Genomic DNA, 15,072 nt, shown 5'->3' on the forward strand with positions numbered 1-15,072 from the left:
GTCCTCGAGTGTGATTTGTAAAAAGCTAGTAGCCAGGTAGAACAAGTAATTAGAGGAATTGTGAGGGGAATTGAATATAAAAACGGGAGGTCTTGCTTCTGTCATATGGGGTAATGGCGAGGCCTCATCTGGAGTACTGTGTACAATATTGATCCCCCTTAATTAAGGAAGAATGTTTATGCATCAGAAACAATTCAGAGAACGATGGCTTGGCTAACACCTGGAACGGACAGGCTGTCTTATGAGGAAAGAGACAAGCTAAGCTTATATTGGCGGAGATCTAGATGGGTGAGAGAGGACTCGACTATAACATACACAATCCTGGGGGAATTTGACAGGATGGATGGGGAGAGGATCTTTCCTCTGAGGAAGAGGATCTAGAACTAAGGGTCATTGTTTAAAAAAATAAGGCCTCTCCCATTTAAGACAGTGATGTGGCAAAAATTCCCCCAGAACACAGAGTCTCTGAAATTCTCTTCTTCAAAGGGCAAACAGACTTTAGATTGGAAGGGGTGAAAGGTTACCAGGGGAAAACTGGATGCAAAGCTAAGGTTACAATCAAATCAACTGTTATCTTATTAGGTGGCAGAACAGGCTTGAGGGGCTGAATGGCCTATCCCCAGTTCATTATGTTTTTATCCACCAGACATTTTGAACAGTTATATTGCAAGACTGAAGCAGCTGAAGGCATGTTAAGGCAGAGAGATTTAACAGGGAGATTTAATGGAGGTGTTGAAATCATGAAGGGTTTTGAATAAGTCCAAAGCTCCTTCCTCTAGCAGAAGAGCCCATGACCAGCAGTCACACATTTAAGGGCTTCGGGAAAGGAAGCAAAGTGGAGACGAGGAGAATCTATTCTTACACAGCAAGCTGTGATCTAGAACACAGTGCCTCAAAGGAAAGTGGAAACAGATTCAACAGCAGCTTAGAAAATGGAGCTGGATAAACATGCAAACAGTGAAAATACTTGCAGGGAAATGAGGAAAGAGCAAAGAGAAGTGAGAAGATCTTAAAGAGCCAGTACAGGCACAATGGGCCAAATAGCCTCCTGCGCTCCGTCACTCTAAGATTCAAACCTGGTCCTTCATTCTATTGGACAGTAGAGTAACTTTCCTCTCATGAATTATTCACATCAATCCTACAACATTTTAGCTTACCTTCAATTGAGCTGAGCTTCCTTCTGTAGCTCTCCTGCTGACAACCCAGTTTAAAATGCAAGCTGAGGAAGTGAAACTGCCGAGTTAACATGGAAAAAATGCTGCTTTTCTTCCCAAATTTACAGGACATGTACTGCAGTAAAACCAGTTCCTCATTACTTAACACAGATTCACTATTCTCTGGGAAAAGCAGTTCCTCCTCATCTCCGTCCTAAACCTACTCCCCCAAATCTTGAGGCTATGTCCCCTAGTTCTCATCTCACCTACCAGTGGAAACAACCTTCCTGCCTCCATCTTATCTATCCCTTTCATAATTTTATATTTTCTATAGGATCCCCTCTCATTCTTCTGAATTCCAGTGAGTATAGTCCCAGCTGACTCAATCTCTCCTCATAGGCTAACCCCATCTCTAGAATCAACTTGGTGAACCTCCTCTGCAACACCTCCAAAGCCACTATATCTTTCCTCAAGTAAGGAGACCAGAACTGCACGCAGTACTCCAGGTGCGGCCTCACCAGTGCCCTGTAAAGTTGAAGCAAACCAAACTTTTGCGATTCACGCACAAGCGCTCCCGAGTCCCTCTGCACAACAACAGCATGCTGCAATCTTTCACCATTTAAATAATAATCTGATCTTCTATTTTCCCTTCCAAAGTGGATGACCTCGCATTTATCAACATTGTACTCCATCTGCCAGACCCTTGCCCACTCACTTAACCTACCTATCTCTCTCTGTAGACTCTCCGCATCCTCTGCTACATCTATTTCTTGGTTTATTGCCTGTGCCACTGTAATGTTATTATTTGGTGGCCTGTAGACAGCTCCCACCAGTTATTTTTTTCCCTTTACCATTCCTAAGGGCAGGCACGGTAGTGTAGCGGTTAGCGTAATGTCATTACAGCGCCAGCGACCCGGGTTCAATTCCGGCCGCTGTCTGTAAGAAGTTCGTACGTTCTCCCCGAGTCTGCGTGGGTTTCCTCCAGGTGCTCCGGTTTCCTCCTACATTCCAAAGATGTACGGGTTAGGAAGTTGCGGGCATGCTACGTTGGCGCCGGAAGCGTGGCGACACTTGTGGGCTGCCCCCAGAACACTCTACACAAAAAGATGCATTTCACTGTGTGTTTCAATGTACATGCGACTAATAAAGATATCTTGTCTTGTCTTGACTTGTCAGCTTAGAATTAATGGCATTTACAAAATGACAGTGCCCCTATCTGATCCCTGCCATGTTTATGTTCCACATGACTTCCTCCACCCTTCTTCACCTTACCCTATCATTTCCCTCGTTTCCTTTCTCCTGGACAGAGTACCACATTCTTTGTGTAAAGTTTCTTGTGAACTTATTAGTGACTCTCCAACATTCATGGATCCTACCTTTGGAATCCTCACATCTTCTTCACCTTTACCATTCTCTTTCATAATCTTTCATTCTCTCTTTTCTCCAGAGACTATCCCATTTTCTCAATCAGAAAAAGGGAAAATCATGCATTTACATCGCACCTTAACACACAAAGCACTTAACAACCAGTAAGGATACGACCACTGTAATGTGGAAAACATGACTTCCAAATTGCACACAGCAAACTCCCATAAACATCAGTGTGATAATCAGCATACAACCCGATTTTTGAGACTTGAAGGACACATATTGGATTTCTCTGAGTGACACGCGATCCCTACCTCAGTGCTGTGTTAAAACATCAACGAAGAATTTTATGCTTAATACTGTTAAGTTAGACTTGAACCCCCTTGATCTGACTCAGGGCTGGGGGGTGGGGGGCCAGCACTGAAACACATCCAACTTATAAATCAAATAACTTTAGTCATATATCAACTGGCTTTTCACAGCCTGAAATGACAGGCCATCTGACTGAAACTGCCGTTTTAGCACCGTTTGAGAGTAGCACAATCAAAACAAACCATTGCCTTCCCATCTGTAAATCTGACCCAGCAGTCATAGCTGAGTGCGCTCGACAGTTTTTACACAGAAATGCTTTTGAGCAATTGTGCTGAGCCGGCAAGTTTGTGCTTCCAGGATCCACAGTACAATAAAAGACGGGATTAATATTCATATCACACAAACACATGCTCATCAATGCTCTGGTATCCAGCGATCGTCACACACTGCTTTGGGCCTCTGTAGGAAGCAATGTCATCACACAGCACCACCGGCCTGCTCTTGGTCAGGAGGAAAGGCCTGCATTTCTACTGTGTCTCTGGCCACCTCTGGGTGCTCTAGAGGGTGGTCACAGCGGTAATTTGGGAAGCATGATTAGTGCACAGCAAGCTCCCACAAACAATGTGATCTGATCAGATCTTCTACCTTAGAGAGGATGAGAGAGGGGTAAATACTGGCCAGGACACTGGGCAGACCTCCCTTGCACTTTGTCACAAGTGGCCCGAAATCTTTCATGTCCACCCAAGAGAGAAAACAGCCCCAGTTTAATGCTTCAATGGACGCTGCAGCATTCTCACCGTAACCAGGCTCTACTTTGCCCTGATGCATTGATAATAGTTATTAGCGAGCATCAGCTACAAGGAGAGGTTGGACAAACTTGGATTGTTTTCTCTGGAGCATCAGAGGCTGAGTGGAAAGCTGATAGAGCTTTATAAAATTATAAATTATAATTATAAAATTGAGAGGCATAGATAGAGTAGACAAAGTCCTTTTTCCCCTGGGTAGAAATGTCAAATACCAGGTTATCACAGCTTTAAGGTGAGAGAGGGAAAGTTTAAATGAAATGTGCGGATTTTTTTTGTTTACACACGGAGTGGTGGGTGCCTAGAACGTGCTGCCAGGGGTAATGGTGGAAGCAAACATAATAGTGGCATTTAAGAGGCACATGAACATGCAGGAATGGAGGGATATGGATCATGTGCAGTTAGATGGGTTTAGTTTAATTTGGCATCATGGTTGGCACAGTCATCTCTCTGCACTGTGTTAAAAAGATCCCCTTTAAATCTCCTCCCTCCCACCTTAAGCCTTTACCGTCTTGTTTTTGATACCCCTACAATGGGAAAAAAATCTTGACCATCTTGTATCCTTCTGTCAGGTCACCCCTCAGCCTCCAGGGAAAATAAGTCCCACCCATCCAATCTCTCCACATAACTAATGTCCTCCAATCCAGGCAACATTCCAGTGAATCTTCTCTGCACTCTCTCCAGAATGGCACACAATACCCTGGGTTTGAGAGTATTAGCTAGAAGGGGAGGTTTGACAAATTTGGACTGTTTTCTCTGGACCATCAGAGGCTGAGGGGAGACCCAATAGAAGTACAGGTAAGCTCTACATTATAGCGGGCGTTTCATTCCCAGAAAACAGGCCATATCGTGATTTTCCATGAAGCAAAACCACGTCAACTGTGCATTGTGTCAAGAAATGAGAGTTGAAAAAAAATTGTGTTGATTTACTTTTTGCTCCCCCCACATAAATTCAGTGAGAGCAAATTTTATTCTGCACCGCAAATTTTGGGGTAGTGATTTGTGAATTCTATAAGGACAAATTTCCAAACCCCAAACAACCCTAATGTGGGCGTTGCCTATATATAAAATTGTGAGGGGCATAGATAGAGCAGGTAGCTTAAAGTCCTTGTTCCCCAGGGTGCTTTTCTCCTTGAGGGCATAGGTTTAAGGTGAGGGAGGTAAATTTAAAGGACATATGCAAGGCAAATTCTTTTTGTTTTAAAGACAGTGGCAGGCACGCACGGTAGCATAGTGGTTAGCATAATGCTTTACAGCGCCAGCGAACCGGGTTCAAATCCGGCCACAGTCTGTAAGGAGTTTGTACGTTCTCCCAATGTCTGTGCAGGTTTCCTCCAGGTGCTCCGGTTTCCTCCCACATTCCAAAGACGTACAGGTTAGGAAGTTATGGGCATGTTATGTTGGTGTCGGAAGCGTGGCGACACTTGCGGGCTGTCCCCCAAAATCACTTTGCAAAAGATGTATTTCACTGTGTGTTTTGATGTACATGTGACTAATAAAGATCTTATCTTATCAGTGGTATGTGCCTGGAATGCACTGCCAGGGAAAATGGTTGAAGCAGAAAATATAGCAATATTTAAGAGGCATTTAGACAAGCACAGGAACAGGTAGGGAATGGTGGGATTATAGACCATGTGCAGGCAGATGGATTGGTTTAAACTGGCATCTTGGTTGGCAGAGACATTGTGGGCCGAAGGGCCTGTTCCTGTGCTGTACTGTACTGTTCCATGTTCTAATACCGAATTAAACACTGCTTACTTAATTCAGATCACAGCAACAATTAACCTGCCTGTTATTCCCTCAGTCCCTCTAAATCAATAATACCACTCACCACCATCCAACTGCAGCCCTTACTACAGCACTTCTGATCACAGAACACCTCTTACAATGGTCAACAAGACTGCACACCAAACATAGAGCAGTTCCTACAATGCACAATGATCACACACTGATCATTGAGTAGTCTTTATGATATTCAATGGAATTGTACAGCCCTTACAATGCATGTACACTCATAGAACACCCTTGCAACTGAAGAACTGGAGAGCAATTTTTTTTTTGTAATGCTTGTAACATAATACAACAGCCCTTAAAGACTTGTGTGATCACAAAGCAGTCCTTGTGATGTTCATGTGATCATGGAGCGCCTCTTAAGATGATTGGTGTCACAGTTGGTTGGCTTGTTTCCTGCGGTGAAGGTTAAGTAAAGATCTAAATGGAGGTTTACAATGCAGGAAGCATTGCAAGAATTTAAAAAGTGAAAGATAGCGTTCATTACTTGGTGAATCTATGAGAAAATAGCACAGGGGCAGTACACAGATTTAAGGGGGCAGTTGGTAAATTCTTCAGGTGGCATAATGGTGCAGGAGTCAGTGCTGCTGCCGCCACACAACACCAGGTTCAATCTTGATCTCAGGTGCAGTCCGTATGGAGTTTGCACACATTCCCCAAGAGCACGTGGGTTTCACCTGGGTGCTCCTGTTTCCTCCCACATCCCAAAGACATGCAGCTGGATTAACACCCAGTGAGAGTGGGTGGAAGGAGAATCAGTGGGGAGATGATGGACATGAGAGAGAGCATGGGTTGCAAGGAAAGAAGTAGGGCAATGGGACTGATGGAAATGCTCTGACAGCAGGCATAGATTTAATGGGCCAACTGGCCTCCTCCTCAGCCAAAAGGAAATATAAAAAGTTATCAGAATACGAGAATGTATCACTCTAAGTGGCATTCAGGCAGGGACAGTATTACTTTAGGGGACGTTGGATAAATAAATGGAAAATAAATGTACAACTGAGTAGCGGACTCAGTCCAATACATCATGCCTCGCCGCCATCGGTAACATCTACAGGAGGTGTTGCCTCAAGATGGCAACATCCATCAAAGATCCCCACCGTCCAGTCCATGCCATCTTTTCGCAGGAGGTACAGAAACCTGAAGTTCCACACCACCAGGTTCAAGAACAGCTACTTCCCTTCAACAATTCGGTTCTTGAACCAACCGGCACAAACCTAATGACTAAAAGTTTAGCAAAACTATCACCACTTTGATCACTTTGCACTAAAATGCACTTTTTTTGTTCTAATTGTGTTCTTTCTTGCGTATAATTTATGTTTAATTTATGTTTTTATTGTGAATGCTGCTTATTTGATGCTGCAGTGTCTGTGATGCTGCTGCAAGCAAGTTTTTCATTGCACCTGTGCACATGACAATGAACTCGACTTTGACAAAAGGATTCAGGAAAGCCAAGGTACTGTAGCACTGTTAACTAATTTCATGCTGCATTCCAGTAAATCTGCAACAAACCTACAACCAATTAAAAGAAAGGCCTAGTGTTCCACTGGCTTTAATGAGGAATCCACTCAAAGTGGACTCGATTGGAAAGCTCAGGGAGTGTAAGTTGAGCCCCTGTAGAGTTTCAACAATCTTTAAATCAATTTGAAAGTCTTTGCCCTGATGGACTCAGCCATCCATGAATCCAGCCTTGCCACAAATGGAAATAACCAGGATGGCAAGTATCTGCTGATGGTGGCATCTCGGAAGGTTCTTCAAATTGGGCACATTTATTATGTGCACATGGGAGCCAGTCAGCAGATGTTAAAATAAATTCCTAAAAGTGTTGAATTTACTAAGAAGTCAGAATCAGAGCACAGAAACAGGCCCTTCAGCCCACTACATCCATGTTGACCCTTTCATGCCCAGCTATGCTAATCCCATTTGACTGCATTAGAACCACATCCTTCTATGCCTTGCTTCAAGTGTCTCTTAAACATAGTAATTGTATCGGATTCCACCACCTCCTCTGGTAGCACATTCCAGATATCAATCACTCCGTAAATACCCCACAGATCCCCTTTAAACTCCTACCTCTCACCTTAAACTTCTGCCCTCGTTTTTGATACGGAAAATAACTAATGTTGAGAGTTTCAATAAAACATCCAAACAGAAGCATTTACAATCAATCCCATTTCCAATGGCATTAATTTAACCTATTGGTTTTCACTAATTTTGCAGCTAGATTGAGTGCAGTCAGTCAAACCAGAGTGAAAACTTCAGGGAATTTTTAATTGCAAGGAGTTATGAACAAAACCCATCCCCACTTGTGCTTCCCGCCAACTCCTCATTTGGTTCAGGATGTCATTGGGAGATGCTGCTGGTTTGGAAACCTCAAACTGTGCTCAATTTCTTACCAATCCAACTATTACTTTTTAGAAGCCTTGGACAGCACATTCCAAACCCAGGGCCTCCCTCAGCTAGAAGGAGAAGGGCAGCAAAAGCATGGGAACATGCCCTCCAAGCCACCCTGACTTGGAAACACATCACTGTTACTGGGTTAAAATCCTGGAACTCTCTCCCAAACAGCATTGTGGGTAGACCCACACCTCAAGGACTGCAGCAGCTCAAGAAGGCAGCTCACTACCACCTTCTCAAGGAGAACTAGGGATGGGCAATTAAATGCTTGTTCAGCCAGTAAAGTCAATATCCCTTGAATGAAAATATAAAAAATTCCAAATCAAAGCACATCTTACCAAGAAACTAACTCACATACATGAATTATCAGACTCTGCAGTTTTCTTTTTAAGAAGTTCCTCCTCCCCAAAATAAGACAGGTTCCTGAGGCTCGGCCACTTCAATTAAAATGTTTATCTTTGGCGATAAAAATCAATTCCAGATAAAACTCCCCCCACAGCAAGGATTGCTAGTTAAAGGGGTGAGCAAAATGCTGGAGGTTTAAGGGGGAGGGATGAGAAAGGGAGGGCTTGAGACGGGATGGGTTGGAGGGAGGGATCTTTGGGGAAGGGGGCAGGATTTGATAGCAAGTGGTTGGGCAAAAGGGGAAGATGTTAAAAGGAAGGAGGGACAGATATGGATTGCGATTGAAGGAGAGGGAGTGAGGGAAGGAATAGACTGATGAAGGGAGGGAATTAGAGAGGGTAAAGGAATGAGGTCGAGGAGGATGAGGGTACATGGGTTTGGATGTTCAGAGCACACGTACATGTGCCTATGTGCATGTGACAGTACCTGGTCTCCAATCATCTTACGCCATTAGACCAAGATCTCACCCAAGCCCTTCTAATCGTTGGTATGCAATGGCTACCCCACATTAAAAGAAATAACACCCTTAACCTTGAATAACTGCCAAAGAAAAGCATAAGTTCACTTGGAGGTGACCGGTGCAATCTCAAACCCAATTTGCACCCAACTTTCCCAAAGCACCCTACCCAGAATCTCCTGCTGCAGCCTTATTTGTAGAACAGCAGGCAACTATTGTGGAAACAGAAATACAACATTTGTAAACTGATTAACAGGCCAGAGAGGTTTTGGCGATGGTTCAGGGCAGAACCTGGCTATGTGGCTGGAACAAGGGGTCACATTCCCAAAATAAGGGGGGGGGGGGGGGGGTGGGGGCAACAATTCAGGACTGAGGTCAGAAGAAATTTCTTCACCCAGAGGATGATGAATCCTTGGCATTCACTAATAAAGAGCTGTGAAGACCAAACTCATTGAGTTTAACGAAGAGATCAACATCATTTTTTTTAAAAGAAAGGTCATTTTCAGTGATTTTGAATACACAGGAAATCAAGGGCTATGGGGTTAGTGCAGGAAAGGGACACTATGCAGTTCAGTAAGCCATGACCTTATTGAACTGCATGACAGATATGAAGAGCTTGAGGATCTACACTTCCTTGTATTTATAATTTTTTATATACATTACCAGGTCACTTCAGCAAAATACTGCAGATCTGAACACTAGTGTAAAAAATCTAGGAAATAAAGCTTCAGATGCATTGACATAACAGCTACGAATTGCTTCTTCCAGTTGTATACATATTTTCCGTATTCTCCTGAAATCTCTGCAGCCCAACTTGGCCATCAAGAAGCAGCAGGCTTCATTACTGATCTCTTTATTCCAAAGCCCACGGTTATACATCTGTTATGATGGTTTTCACCTCCAGAAGGTTTGGAATTCCCTCCAGAAGCCTCTCTGGCTCCCTGTTCCTTTACTAGAGAGCTTGGAGCCTACCTCTGTGACCAAGCTTGTATTCACCTGCCCACATCCTTTCTTAGATTTGTTTAAAATCATGTACAAATGCAAGTGTCACATCAACATCAGCATGCAAGAGGGTCAACTCTAGCTCAGCAAGCAGTAGTCTCTCTGCTGCCCTTATGTTAGGAGGTAGTGGGTTTAAGCCCCGTTCCAGATGCTGGAGTGGAAAATCCAGACTGATATCCCAATGCAGCCCTGAGGGAGTGCAGCACTGTTCAAGAGGCTGCCATTCAAATGAAACATTAAACGGTGGCCCTGCCCACTCATCTTCGATTATAAAGTATCACCTGGGCACTACTAAATGGGGATTTCCTCAGTGTTCTGGTCAATATTTGTTCTTCAAATAACATTGTTTAATAGATGATCATATCATTACCATTTGTAGGAGCTTGGTGCACAAATTAGATGTTCTGTTTCCCACATTACAACTTTGACCACAATACAAGAAAAAGAAATTTGGCATGTCCCCTTTGACACTCATCAACTTCTATCGATGCACCATAGAAAGCATCCGATCTGGATGCATCACGGCTTGGTATGGTAACTGCTCTGCCTGAGACTGCAAGAAACTGCAGAAATTTGTGGACACAGCCCAGCACATCACGAAACCCAGCCTCCCCTCCATGGACTCTGTCTATACCTCTCACTGCCTTGGTGAAGCAGCCAGCATAATCAAAGACCCCACCCACCGGGTCATTCTCTCTTCTCCCCTCTCCCATCAGGTAGAAGATACAGGAGCCTGAGGGCACATACCACCAGGCTCAAGGACAGCTTCTATCCCACTGCGATAAGACTATTGAATGGTTCCCTTATACAATGAGATGCACTCTTGACCTCACAATCTACTTTGTTATGACCTTGCACCTTATTGTCTACCTGCAATGCACTTCCCTGTAGCTATGACACTTTACTCTGTATTCTGTTATTGTTTTTAACCCTGTACTACCTCAATGCACTGTGTAATGAATTGATCTGTATGAACGGTATGCAAGACAAGTTTTTCACTGTACCTTAGTGCAAGTGACAATAATAAACCAATACCAGATGCTTTATTGAGTGCAATGGCTTTTTGGACACCTCCAGGCTGTGTAAGTACAAGTACATTCAGAGTGTTTGGTCCTGGCCTGTGCTCTTTTAGCCCATCGCACCTGTCCCCTTATATAAATGCAGTTACAATCTCTTTGCATCATACTGCACAGAAACAGGCCCATCAACCCACTGAGTCTGCATCAACCATTGAGCACCCGTTCACACCAAAACTTATTTTATTCTCCTCATATTCCCATCAACTACCACTCACCTATACAAAAGGGACAATTTATAGCAGCTAACTAAACTTTCCAACCCACACATCCTTGGGATGTGGGAGGAATTTGGAGCACCCCGAGGAAACCCATGCAAGTCACAGGGAAAACATGCAAACTCCACATAGACAGTAGCAGAGGTCAGGATTGAACTCTGGTCGCTGGCATTATGCGGTAACAGCTCTATCAGCTGCACCACTGCTATTATTTTTCTGCAGCCCTGTTAGTCTTACAGCCACTTCATAGTATTAAGCCAAACTTAATTTCTTATAAGATGGGAGTTAAGAGCTCATTTCTTTCCTAAATGCCAATTACGATGCAGGACTTGTAAATCCACAAGAATCAGCAACCTTCAGATATCGTCAATGATTCCCTCTAATCATTAATCAATGGCTCATGAAGGCCACTGGAGCTGCCAGAATAGTTACCACTACAGAGAAGGCCTGCTAAATGTACCATCTGGGAACGCATTCTCAGCCCCAGAAGGTAAAGTAAAATCTTACACAGATTCCTACTCAGAGAGTCAAATCTCTCAAGGATTTAGCAACCTTTGAATTCCAATCAAACAGAAAGTTAAAGGTCTAATGACTGTATATGCCCTGAGGCAAAACAACTAAGCAAATGAATTGAAAATGGCTAACAAATAGATTTATGTACATAGCACTTTTCACAAGCTCAAGAAATCCAAATCCACTTTATTGTCAATTAAGCACCTTTTGAAGTGCGGTCACTGTTGTAATGCAAGAACTTTGGCAGCCAAATTATGCACAGCAAACTCCCACAAACAACAATGTGAAACCCATCAGTTAAACTGTTTTATAGATATTGACTGAGGGATTAATACTGGCCCCAGGTCACCATAGAACTTTTTGCATTGACTTAAGTGACTGGACACAGCCTCAAGGTATAGGTGTATGAAAAAGACACCACCTCTGACAGTGCAGCACTCTCTCTGTACTGGACTGGAACGTCAACTTAGATACATGTGTTCAAGTCTCTGGGTTGAGACTTGAACCAACTGCCTTCCAACAGAGACAAGAGTCCTGTCTAACACGTGGTACAATTCACATATAGAATATAATCCAATATCTAAGAATTGTATGTTTTTACAGGCAAAGCATATCTTAGCAACACCCATTATCCTATTCAGATGCATCACAGCTTGGTATGGCAACCGCTCTGCCCAAGACCATAAGAAAGTGCAGAGTTGTGGACACAGCCCAGTCCATCATGAAAACCAGCCTCCCCTCCACTGATTGTGCCTACACTTCTCGCTGCCTCAGAAAAACAGCCAATGTAATCAAAGACCCCTCCCACCTCAGTCATTCTCTCTTCTCCCCCCTTCCATCAGGCAGAAAATACAAAAGCTTGAAAACATGCACCACCAGGCTCAAGGACAATTTCCTGCTATTATAAGACTACTGAATAGACCTCTTGTACGATAAAGATGAACTTTTGACCTCACAATCTACCTTGTCGTGGCCCTTGCACCTTATGGTCTACCTGCACTGCACTTTCTCTGCAACTGTATCACTACATTGTGCATTCTGTTAGTGCTTTTCCCTTGTACTACCTCCATGTACTTAGGTTTTGAAGTGATCTGTCTGGATGGCATGCAAGTCAAAACTTTTCGTTTATCTCAGTACATGTGACAATAAGAAACCAAGTACCACACATCACAGCCATCCTGGAGGGCAAAAATGATATCAAATTAGAAGATAAAATAAAGATTTACAAGGATGATAACAGAACGGTTCAACACATCAGGAAAGGGCTGAACAGGAGCGTTTGATGGCTCTGGGCCTGTAGTTGCTGGCGTTTTGCAGGATGAGGAGGGATCTCATTGAAACCTACCGAATGCTGAAAGGCCTGGATATAGTGGATGTGGAGAGGATGTTTCCAGTAGTGGAAGAGCCTTGGACCAGAGAGAACAGCCTCAGAATAAAAGGACATCCCTTTAGAACAGAGATGAGGAGGAATTTCTTTAGCCAGAGGGTGGTGGTGTTCATTGCCACAAAGGGCTGTGGAGGCCAAGACACTGGGTATATTTAAAGCAGAGGTTGATAGGTTCTTGATTAGTAAGGGTGTCAAAGGTTACAGGGAAAAAGCAGGAGAATGGAGTTGAGAGGAGGGAAAAAAATAATCAATCAGCCAGGATCCAATGGCAGAGCAGATTCAACAGACCAAATGGCCTAATTCTGCTCCTATGTCTTATGCTGTCATGAACAGACCTAGGTCCTTTTCTCTAGAAAAAGCTGGTTGGGACTTACAAAGATTAGGAGCAAGGATAGGCCACTTTGCTCCTCAAGGCTATTGCTTTATTCAATAAGATAACGACTGATCTAATTGTAACCTCAACTCCATATTCCTGTTTACTGCCAGTAACCTTGCACCCACTTCCTTTCAAAATCTCTCTCCCTCTCCCTTTAAAAAAAATTCAAAGCTTATGCTTCCACTGCCCTTTGAGGAATGGAATTCCAAAGACTCACGACCCTCATCTGTCTTAACCTTTTATGTTTAAACAGTCACCCTTACTTCTGGATTCTCCTACAAGAGCAAGCAGCTTCTCTGCATCCACCCTATCAAGTTTCAATCAAGTTCCTCCTTACTTTTCTAAACTTTAGTGGTCACAAACTTAGCCTGTCTAACCATTCCTCACAAAACTATCTGCCCATTTCTGCTATCAGTCTAACAAATCTTCTCTGAATTGCTTCCAATGCATTTACATCCTTCCTTAAAAGCCAATTACTGTACACAATACTCCAGGTGTGGTTTCACTTTATTTCTGCAACATAATCTCCCTACTTTTTAAATTCCCCTCACACTAAACAATCCTGTTAATTTTCCTAATTATTTGCCGTACTTAACGACAAGCACTTTTGTACATCACACATTAGAAAACACAGATCCCTCTGCAATCTCTCACTACTCAAGTATTGTTTTTTTTAAATTTTGTCTGACAAAATGAACAATTTCACATTTTCTCACATTATACTCCATTTGCCAGATCTTTGCCCACTCACTTAAGCTATCTATACGCTTGTACATGCTCTTTGTAATTTACTTTCCTCTCTCCTTTGTGTCATTAGCAAACTTAGCATTGATACTTTTGGTGCCTTTATCCAAGACATTTATGTAATTTGTAAAAAGCCGAGACTCTTGCACTGATACCAGTGACGCACCACTTGTTACATCTTGCCAACCAGAAGAAACAGCACTCTGGCTACTGTTCCTTGTTAGCTGGCCAAACTTTGTCCATTCCAGTGTTACCATCACATCACATCACAAAATGTTGCTGGGTCTTCCGGAGTTGAGTTACAGGGAAAGATTGAGCATGTTAGGACTTTATTCCTTGGAGCAGAGAAGAATGAGGGGAGATATGATAGAGGTTTACAAAATGATGAAGGGCATAGACAGAGTTAATGCAAGTAGGCTCTTTCCACCTAGATTAGGAGAGATAAGTACGAGAGGACATGGCTTTAGGGTGAAAGGGGAAAGGTTTAGGGGGAACATTAGAAGGAACTTCTTCACTCAAAGAGTGGTGGGAGTGTGGAACGGGCTGCCATCTGATGTGGTAAATGCGGGCTCGCTCTTAACTTTTAAGAGTAAATTTAAGTAGATACATGGACGAGAGAGGTCTGGAGGGGTATGGGCTGGGGGCAGGTAAATGGGACTAGCAGAATAATGTTTCGGCACAGACTAGAAGGGCCAAATGGCCTGTTTTCTGTGCTGTAGTTTTCTATGGTTCTAAAAACCAACCTCCCCTCCATGGACTCTGTCTACACTTCTCACTGCTTCGGTAAAGCAACCAACATAAATCAAAGACCCAAAATCAAAGACCAGGACTGCAAGAAGCTGCAGAGAGTTGTGGACACAGCCCAGCGCATCACGGACACCAGCCTCCCCTCCTTGGACTCTGTCTTTACCTCTCGTTGTCTTGGTGTAGCAGCCAGCATAATCAAAGACCCCATCCACCCAGGACATTCTCTCCTCTTCCATCGGGTAGAAGAAACAGGACCCTGGGAGCACGTACCACCAGACTTAAGGACAGCTTCTACCACACTGTGATAAGACTATTGAACGGT

The 15,072-nt window shown here is 43.4% G+C and overlaps 1 protein-coding gene across 3 annotated transcripts in view; it reads right to left on the reverse strand.

The window, feature by feature from the left end:
- The window catches only part of LOC127572341 (amyloid-beta A4 precursor protein-binding family A member 1-like), a 136,271-nt gene that overhangs the window by 113,875 nt on the left and 7,324 nt on the right, over window positions 1-15,072 (reverse strand). The window contains exon 1 of one of the 3 annotated variants that reach the window (XM_052019484.1): window positions 1,158-1,177. The exons of the other annotated variants lie outside the window; for them this stretch is intronic. The gene's annotated coding sequence lies outside the window, so the exon portion shown is untranslated. Of the gene's footprint in view, window positions 1-1,157; window positions 1,178-15,072 lie in introns of those variants that run through there. 3 annotated transcript variants of the gene reach the window in all.

The sequence above is a fragment of the Pristis pectinata genome, chromosome 7 (assembly GCF_009764475.1).
Source record: "Pristis pectinata isolate sPriPec2 chromosome 7, sPriPec2.1.pri, whole genome shotgun sequence".
In the NCBI taxonomy this organism is placed as follows: Eukaryota; Metazoa; Chordata; class Chondrichthyes; order Rhinopristiformes; family Pristidae; genus Pristis; species Pristis pectinata.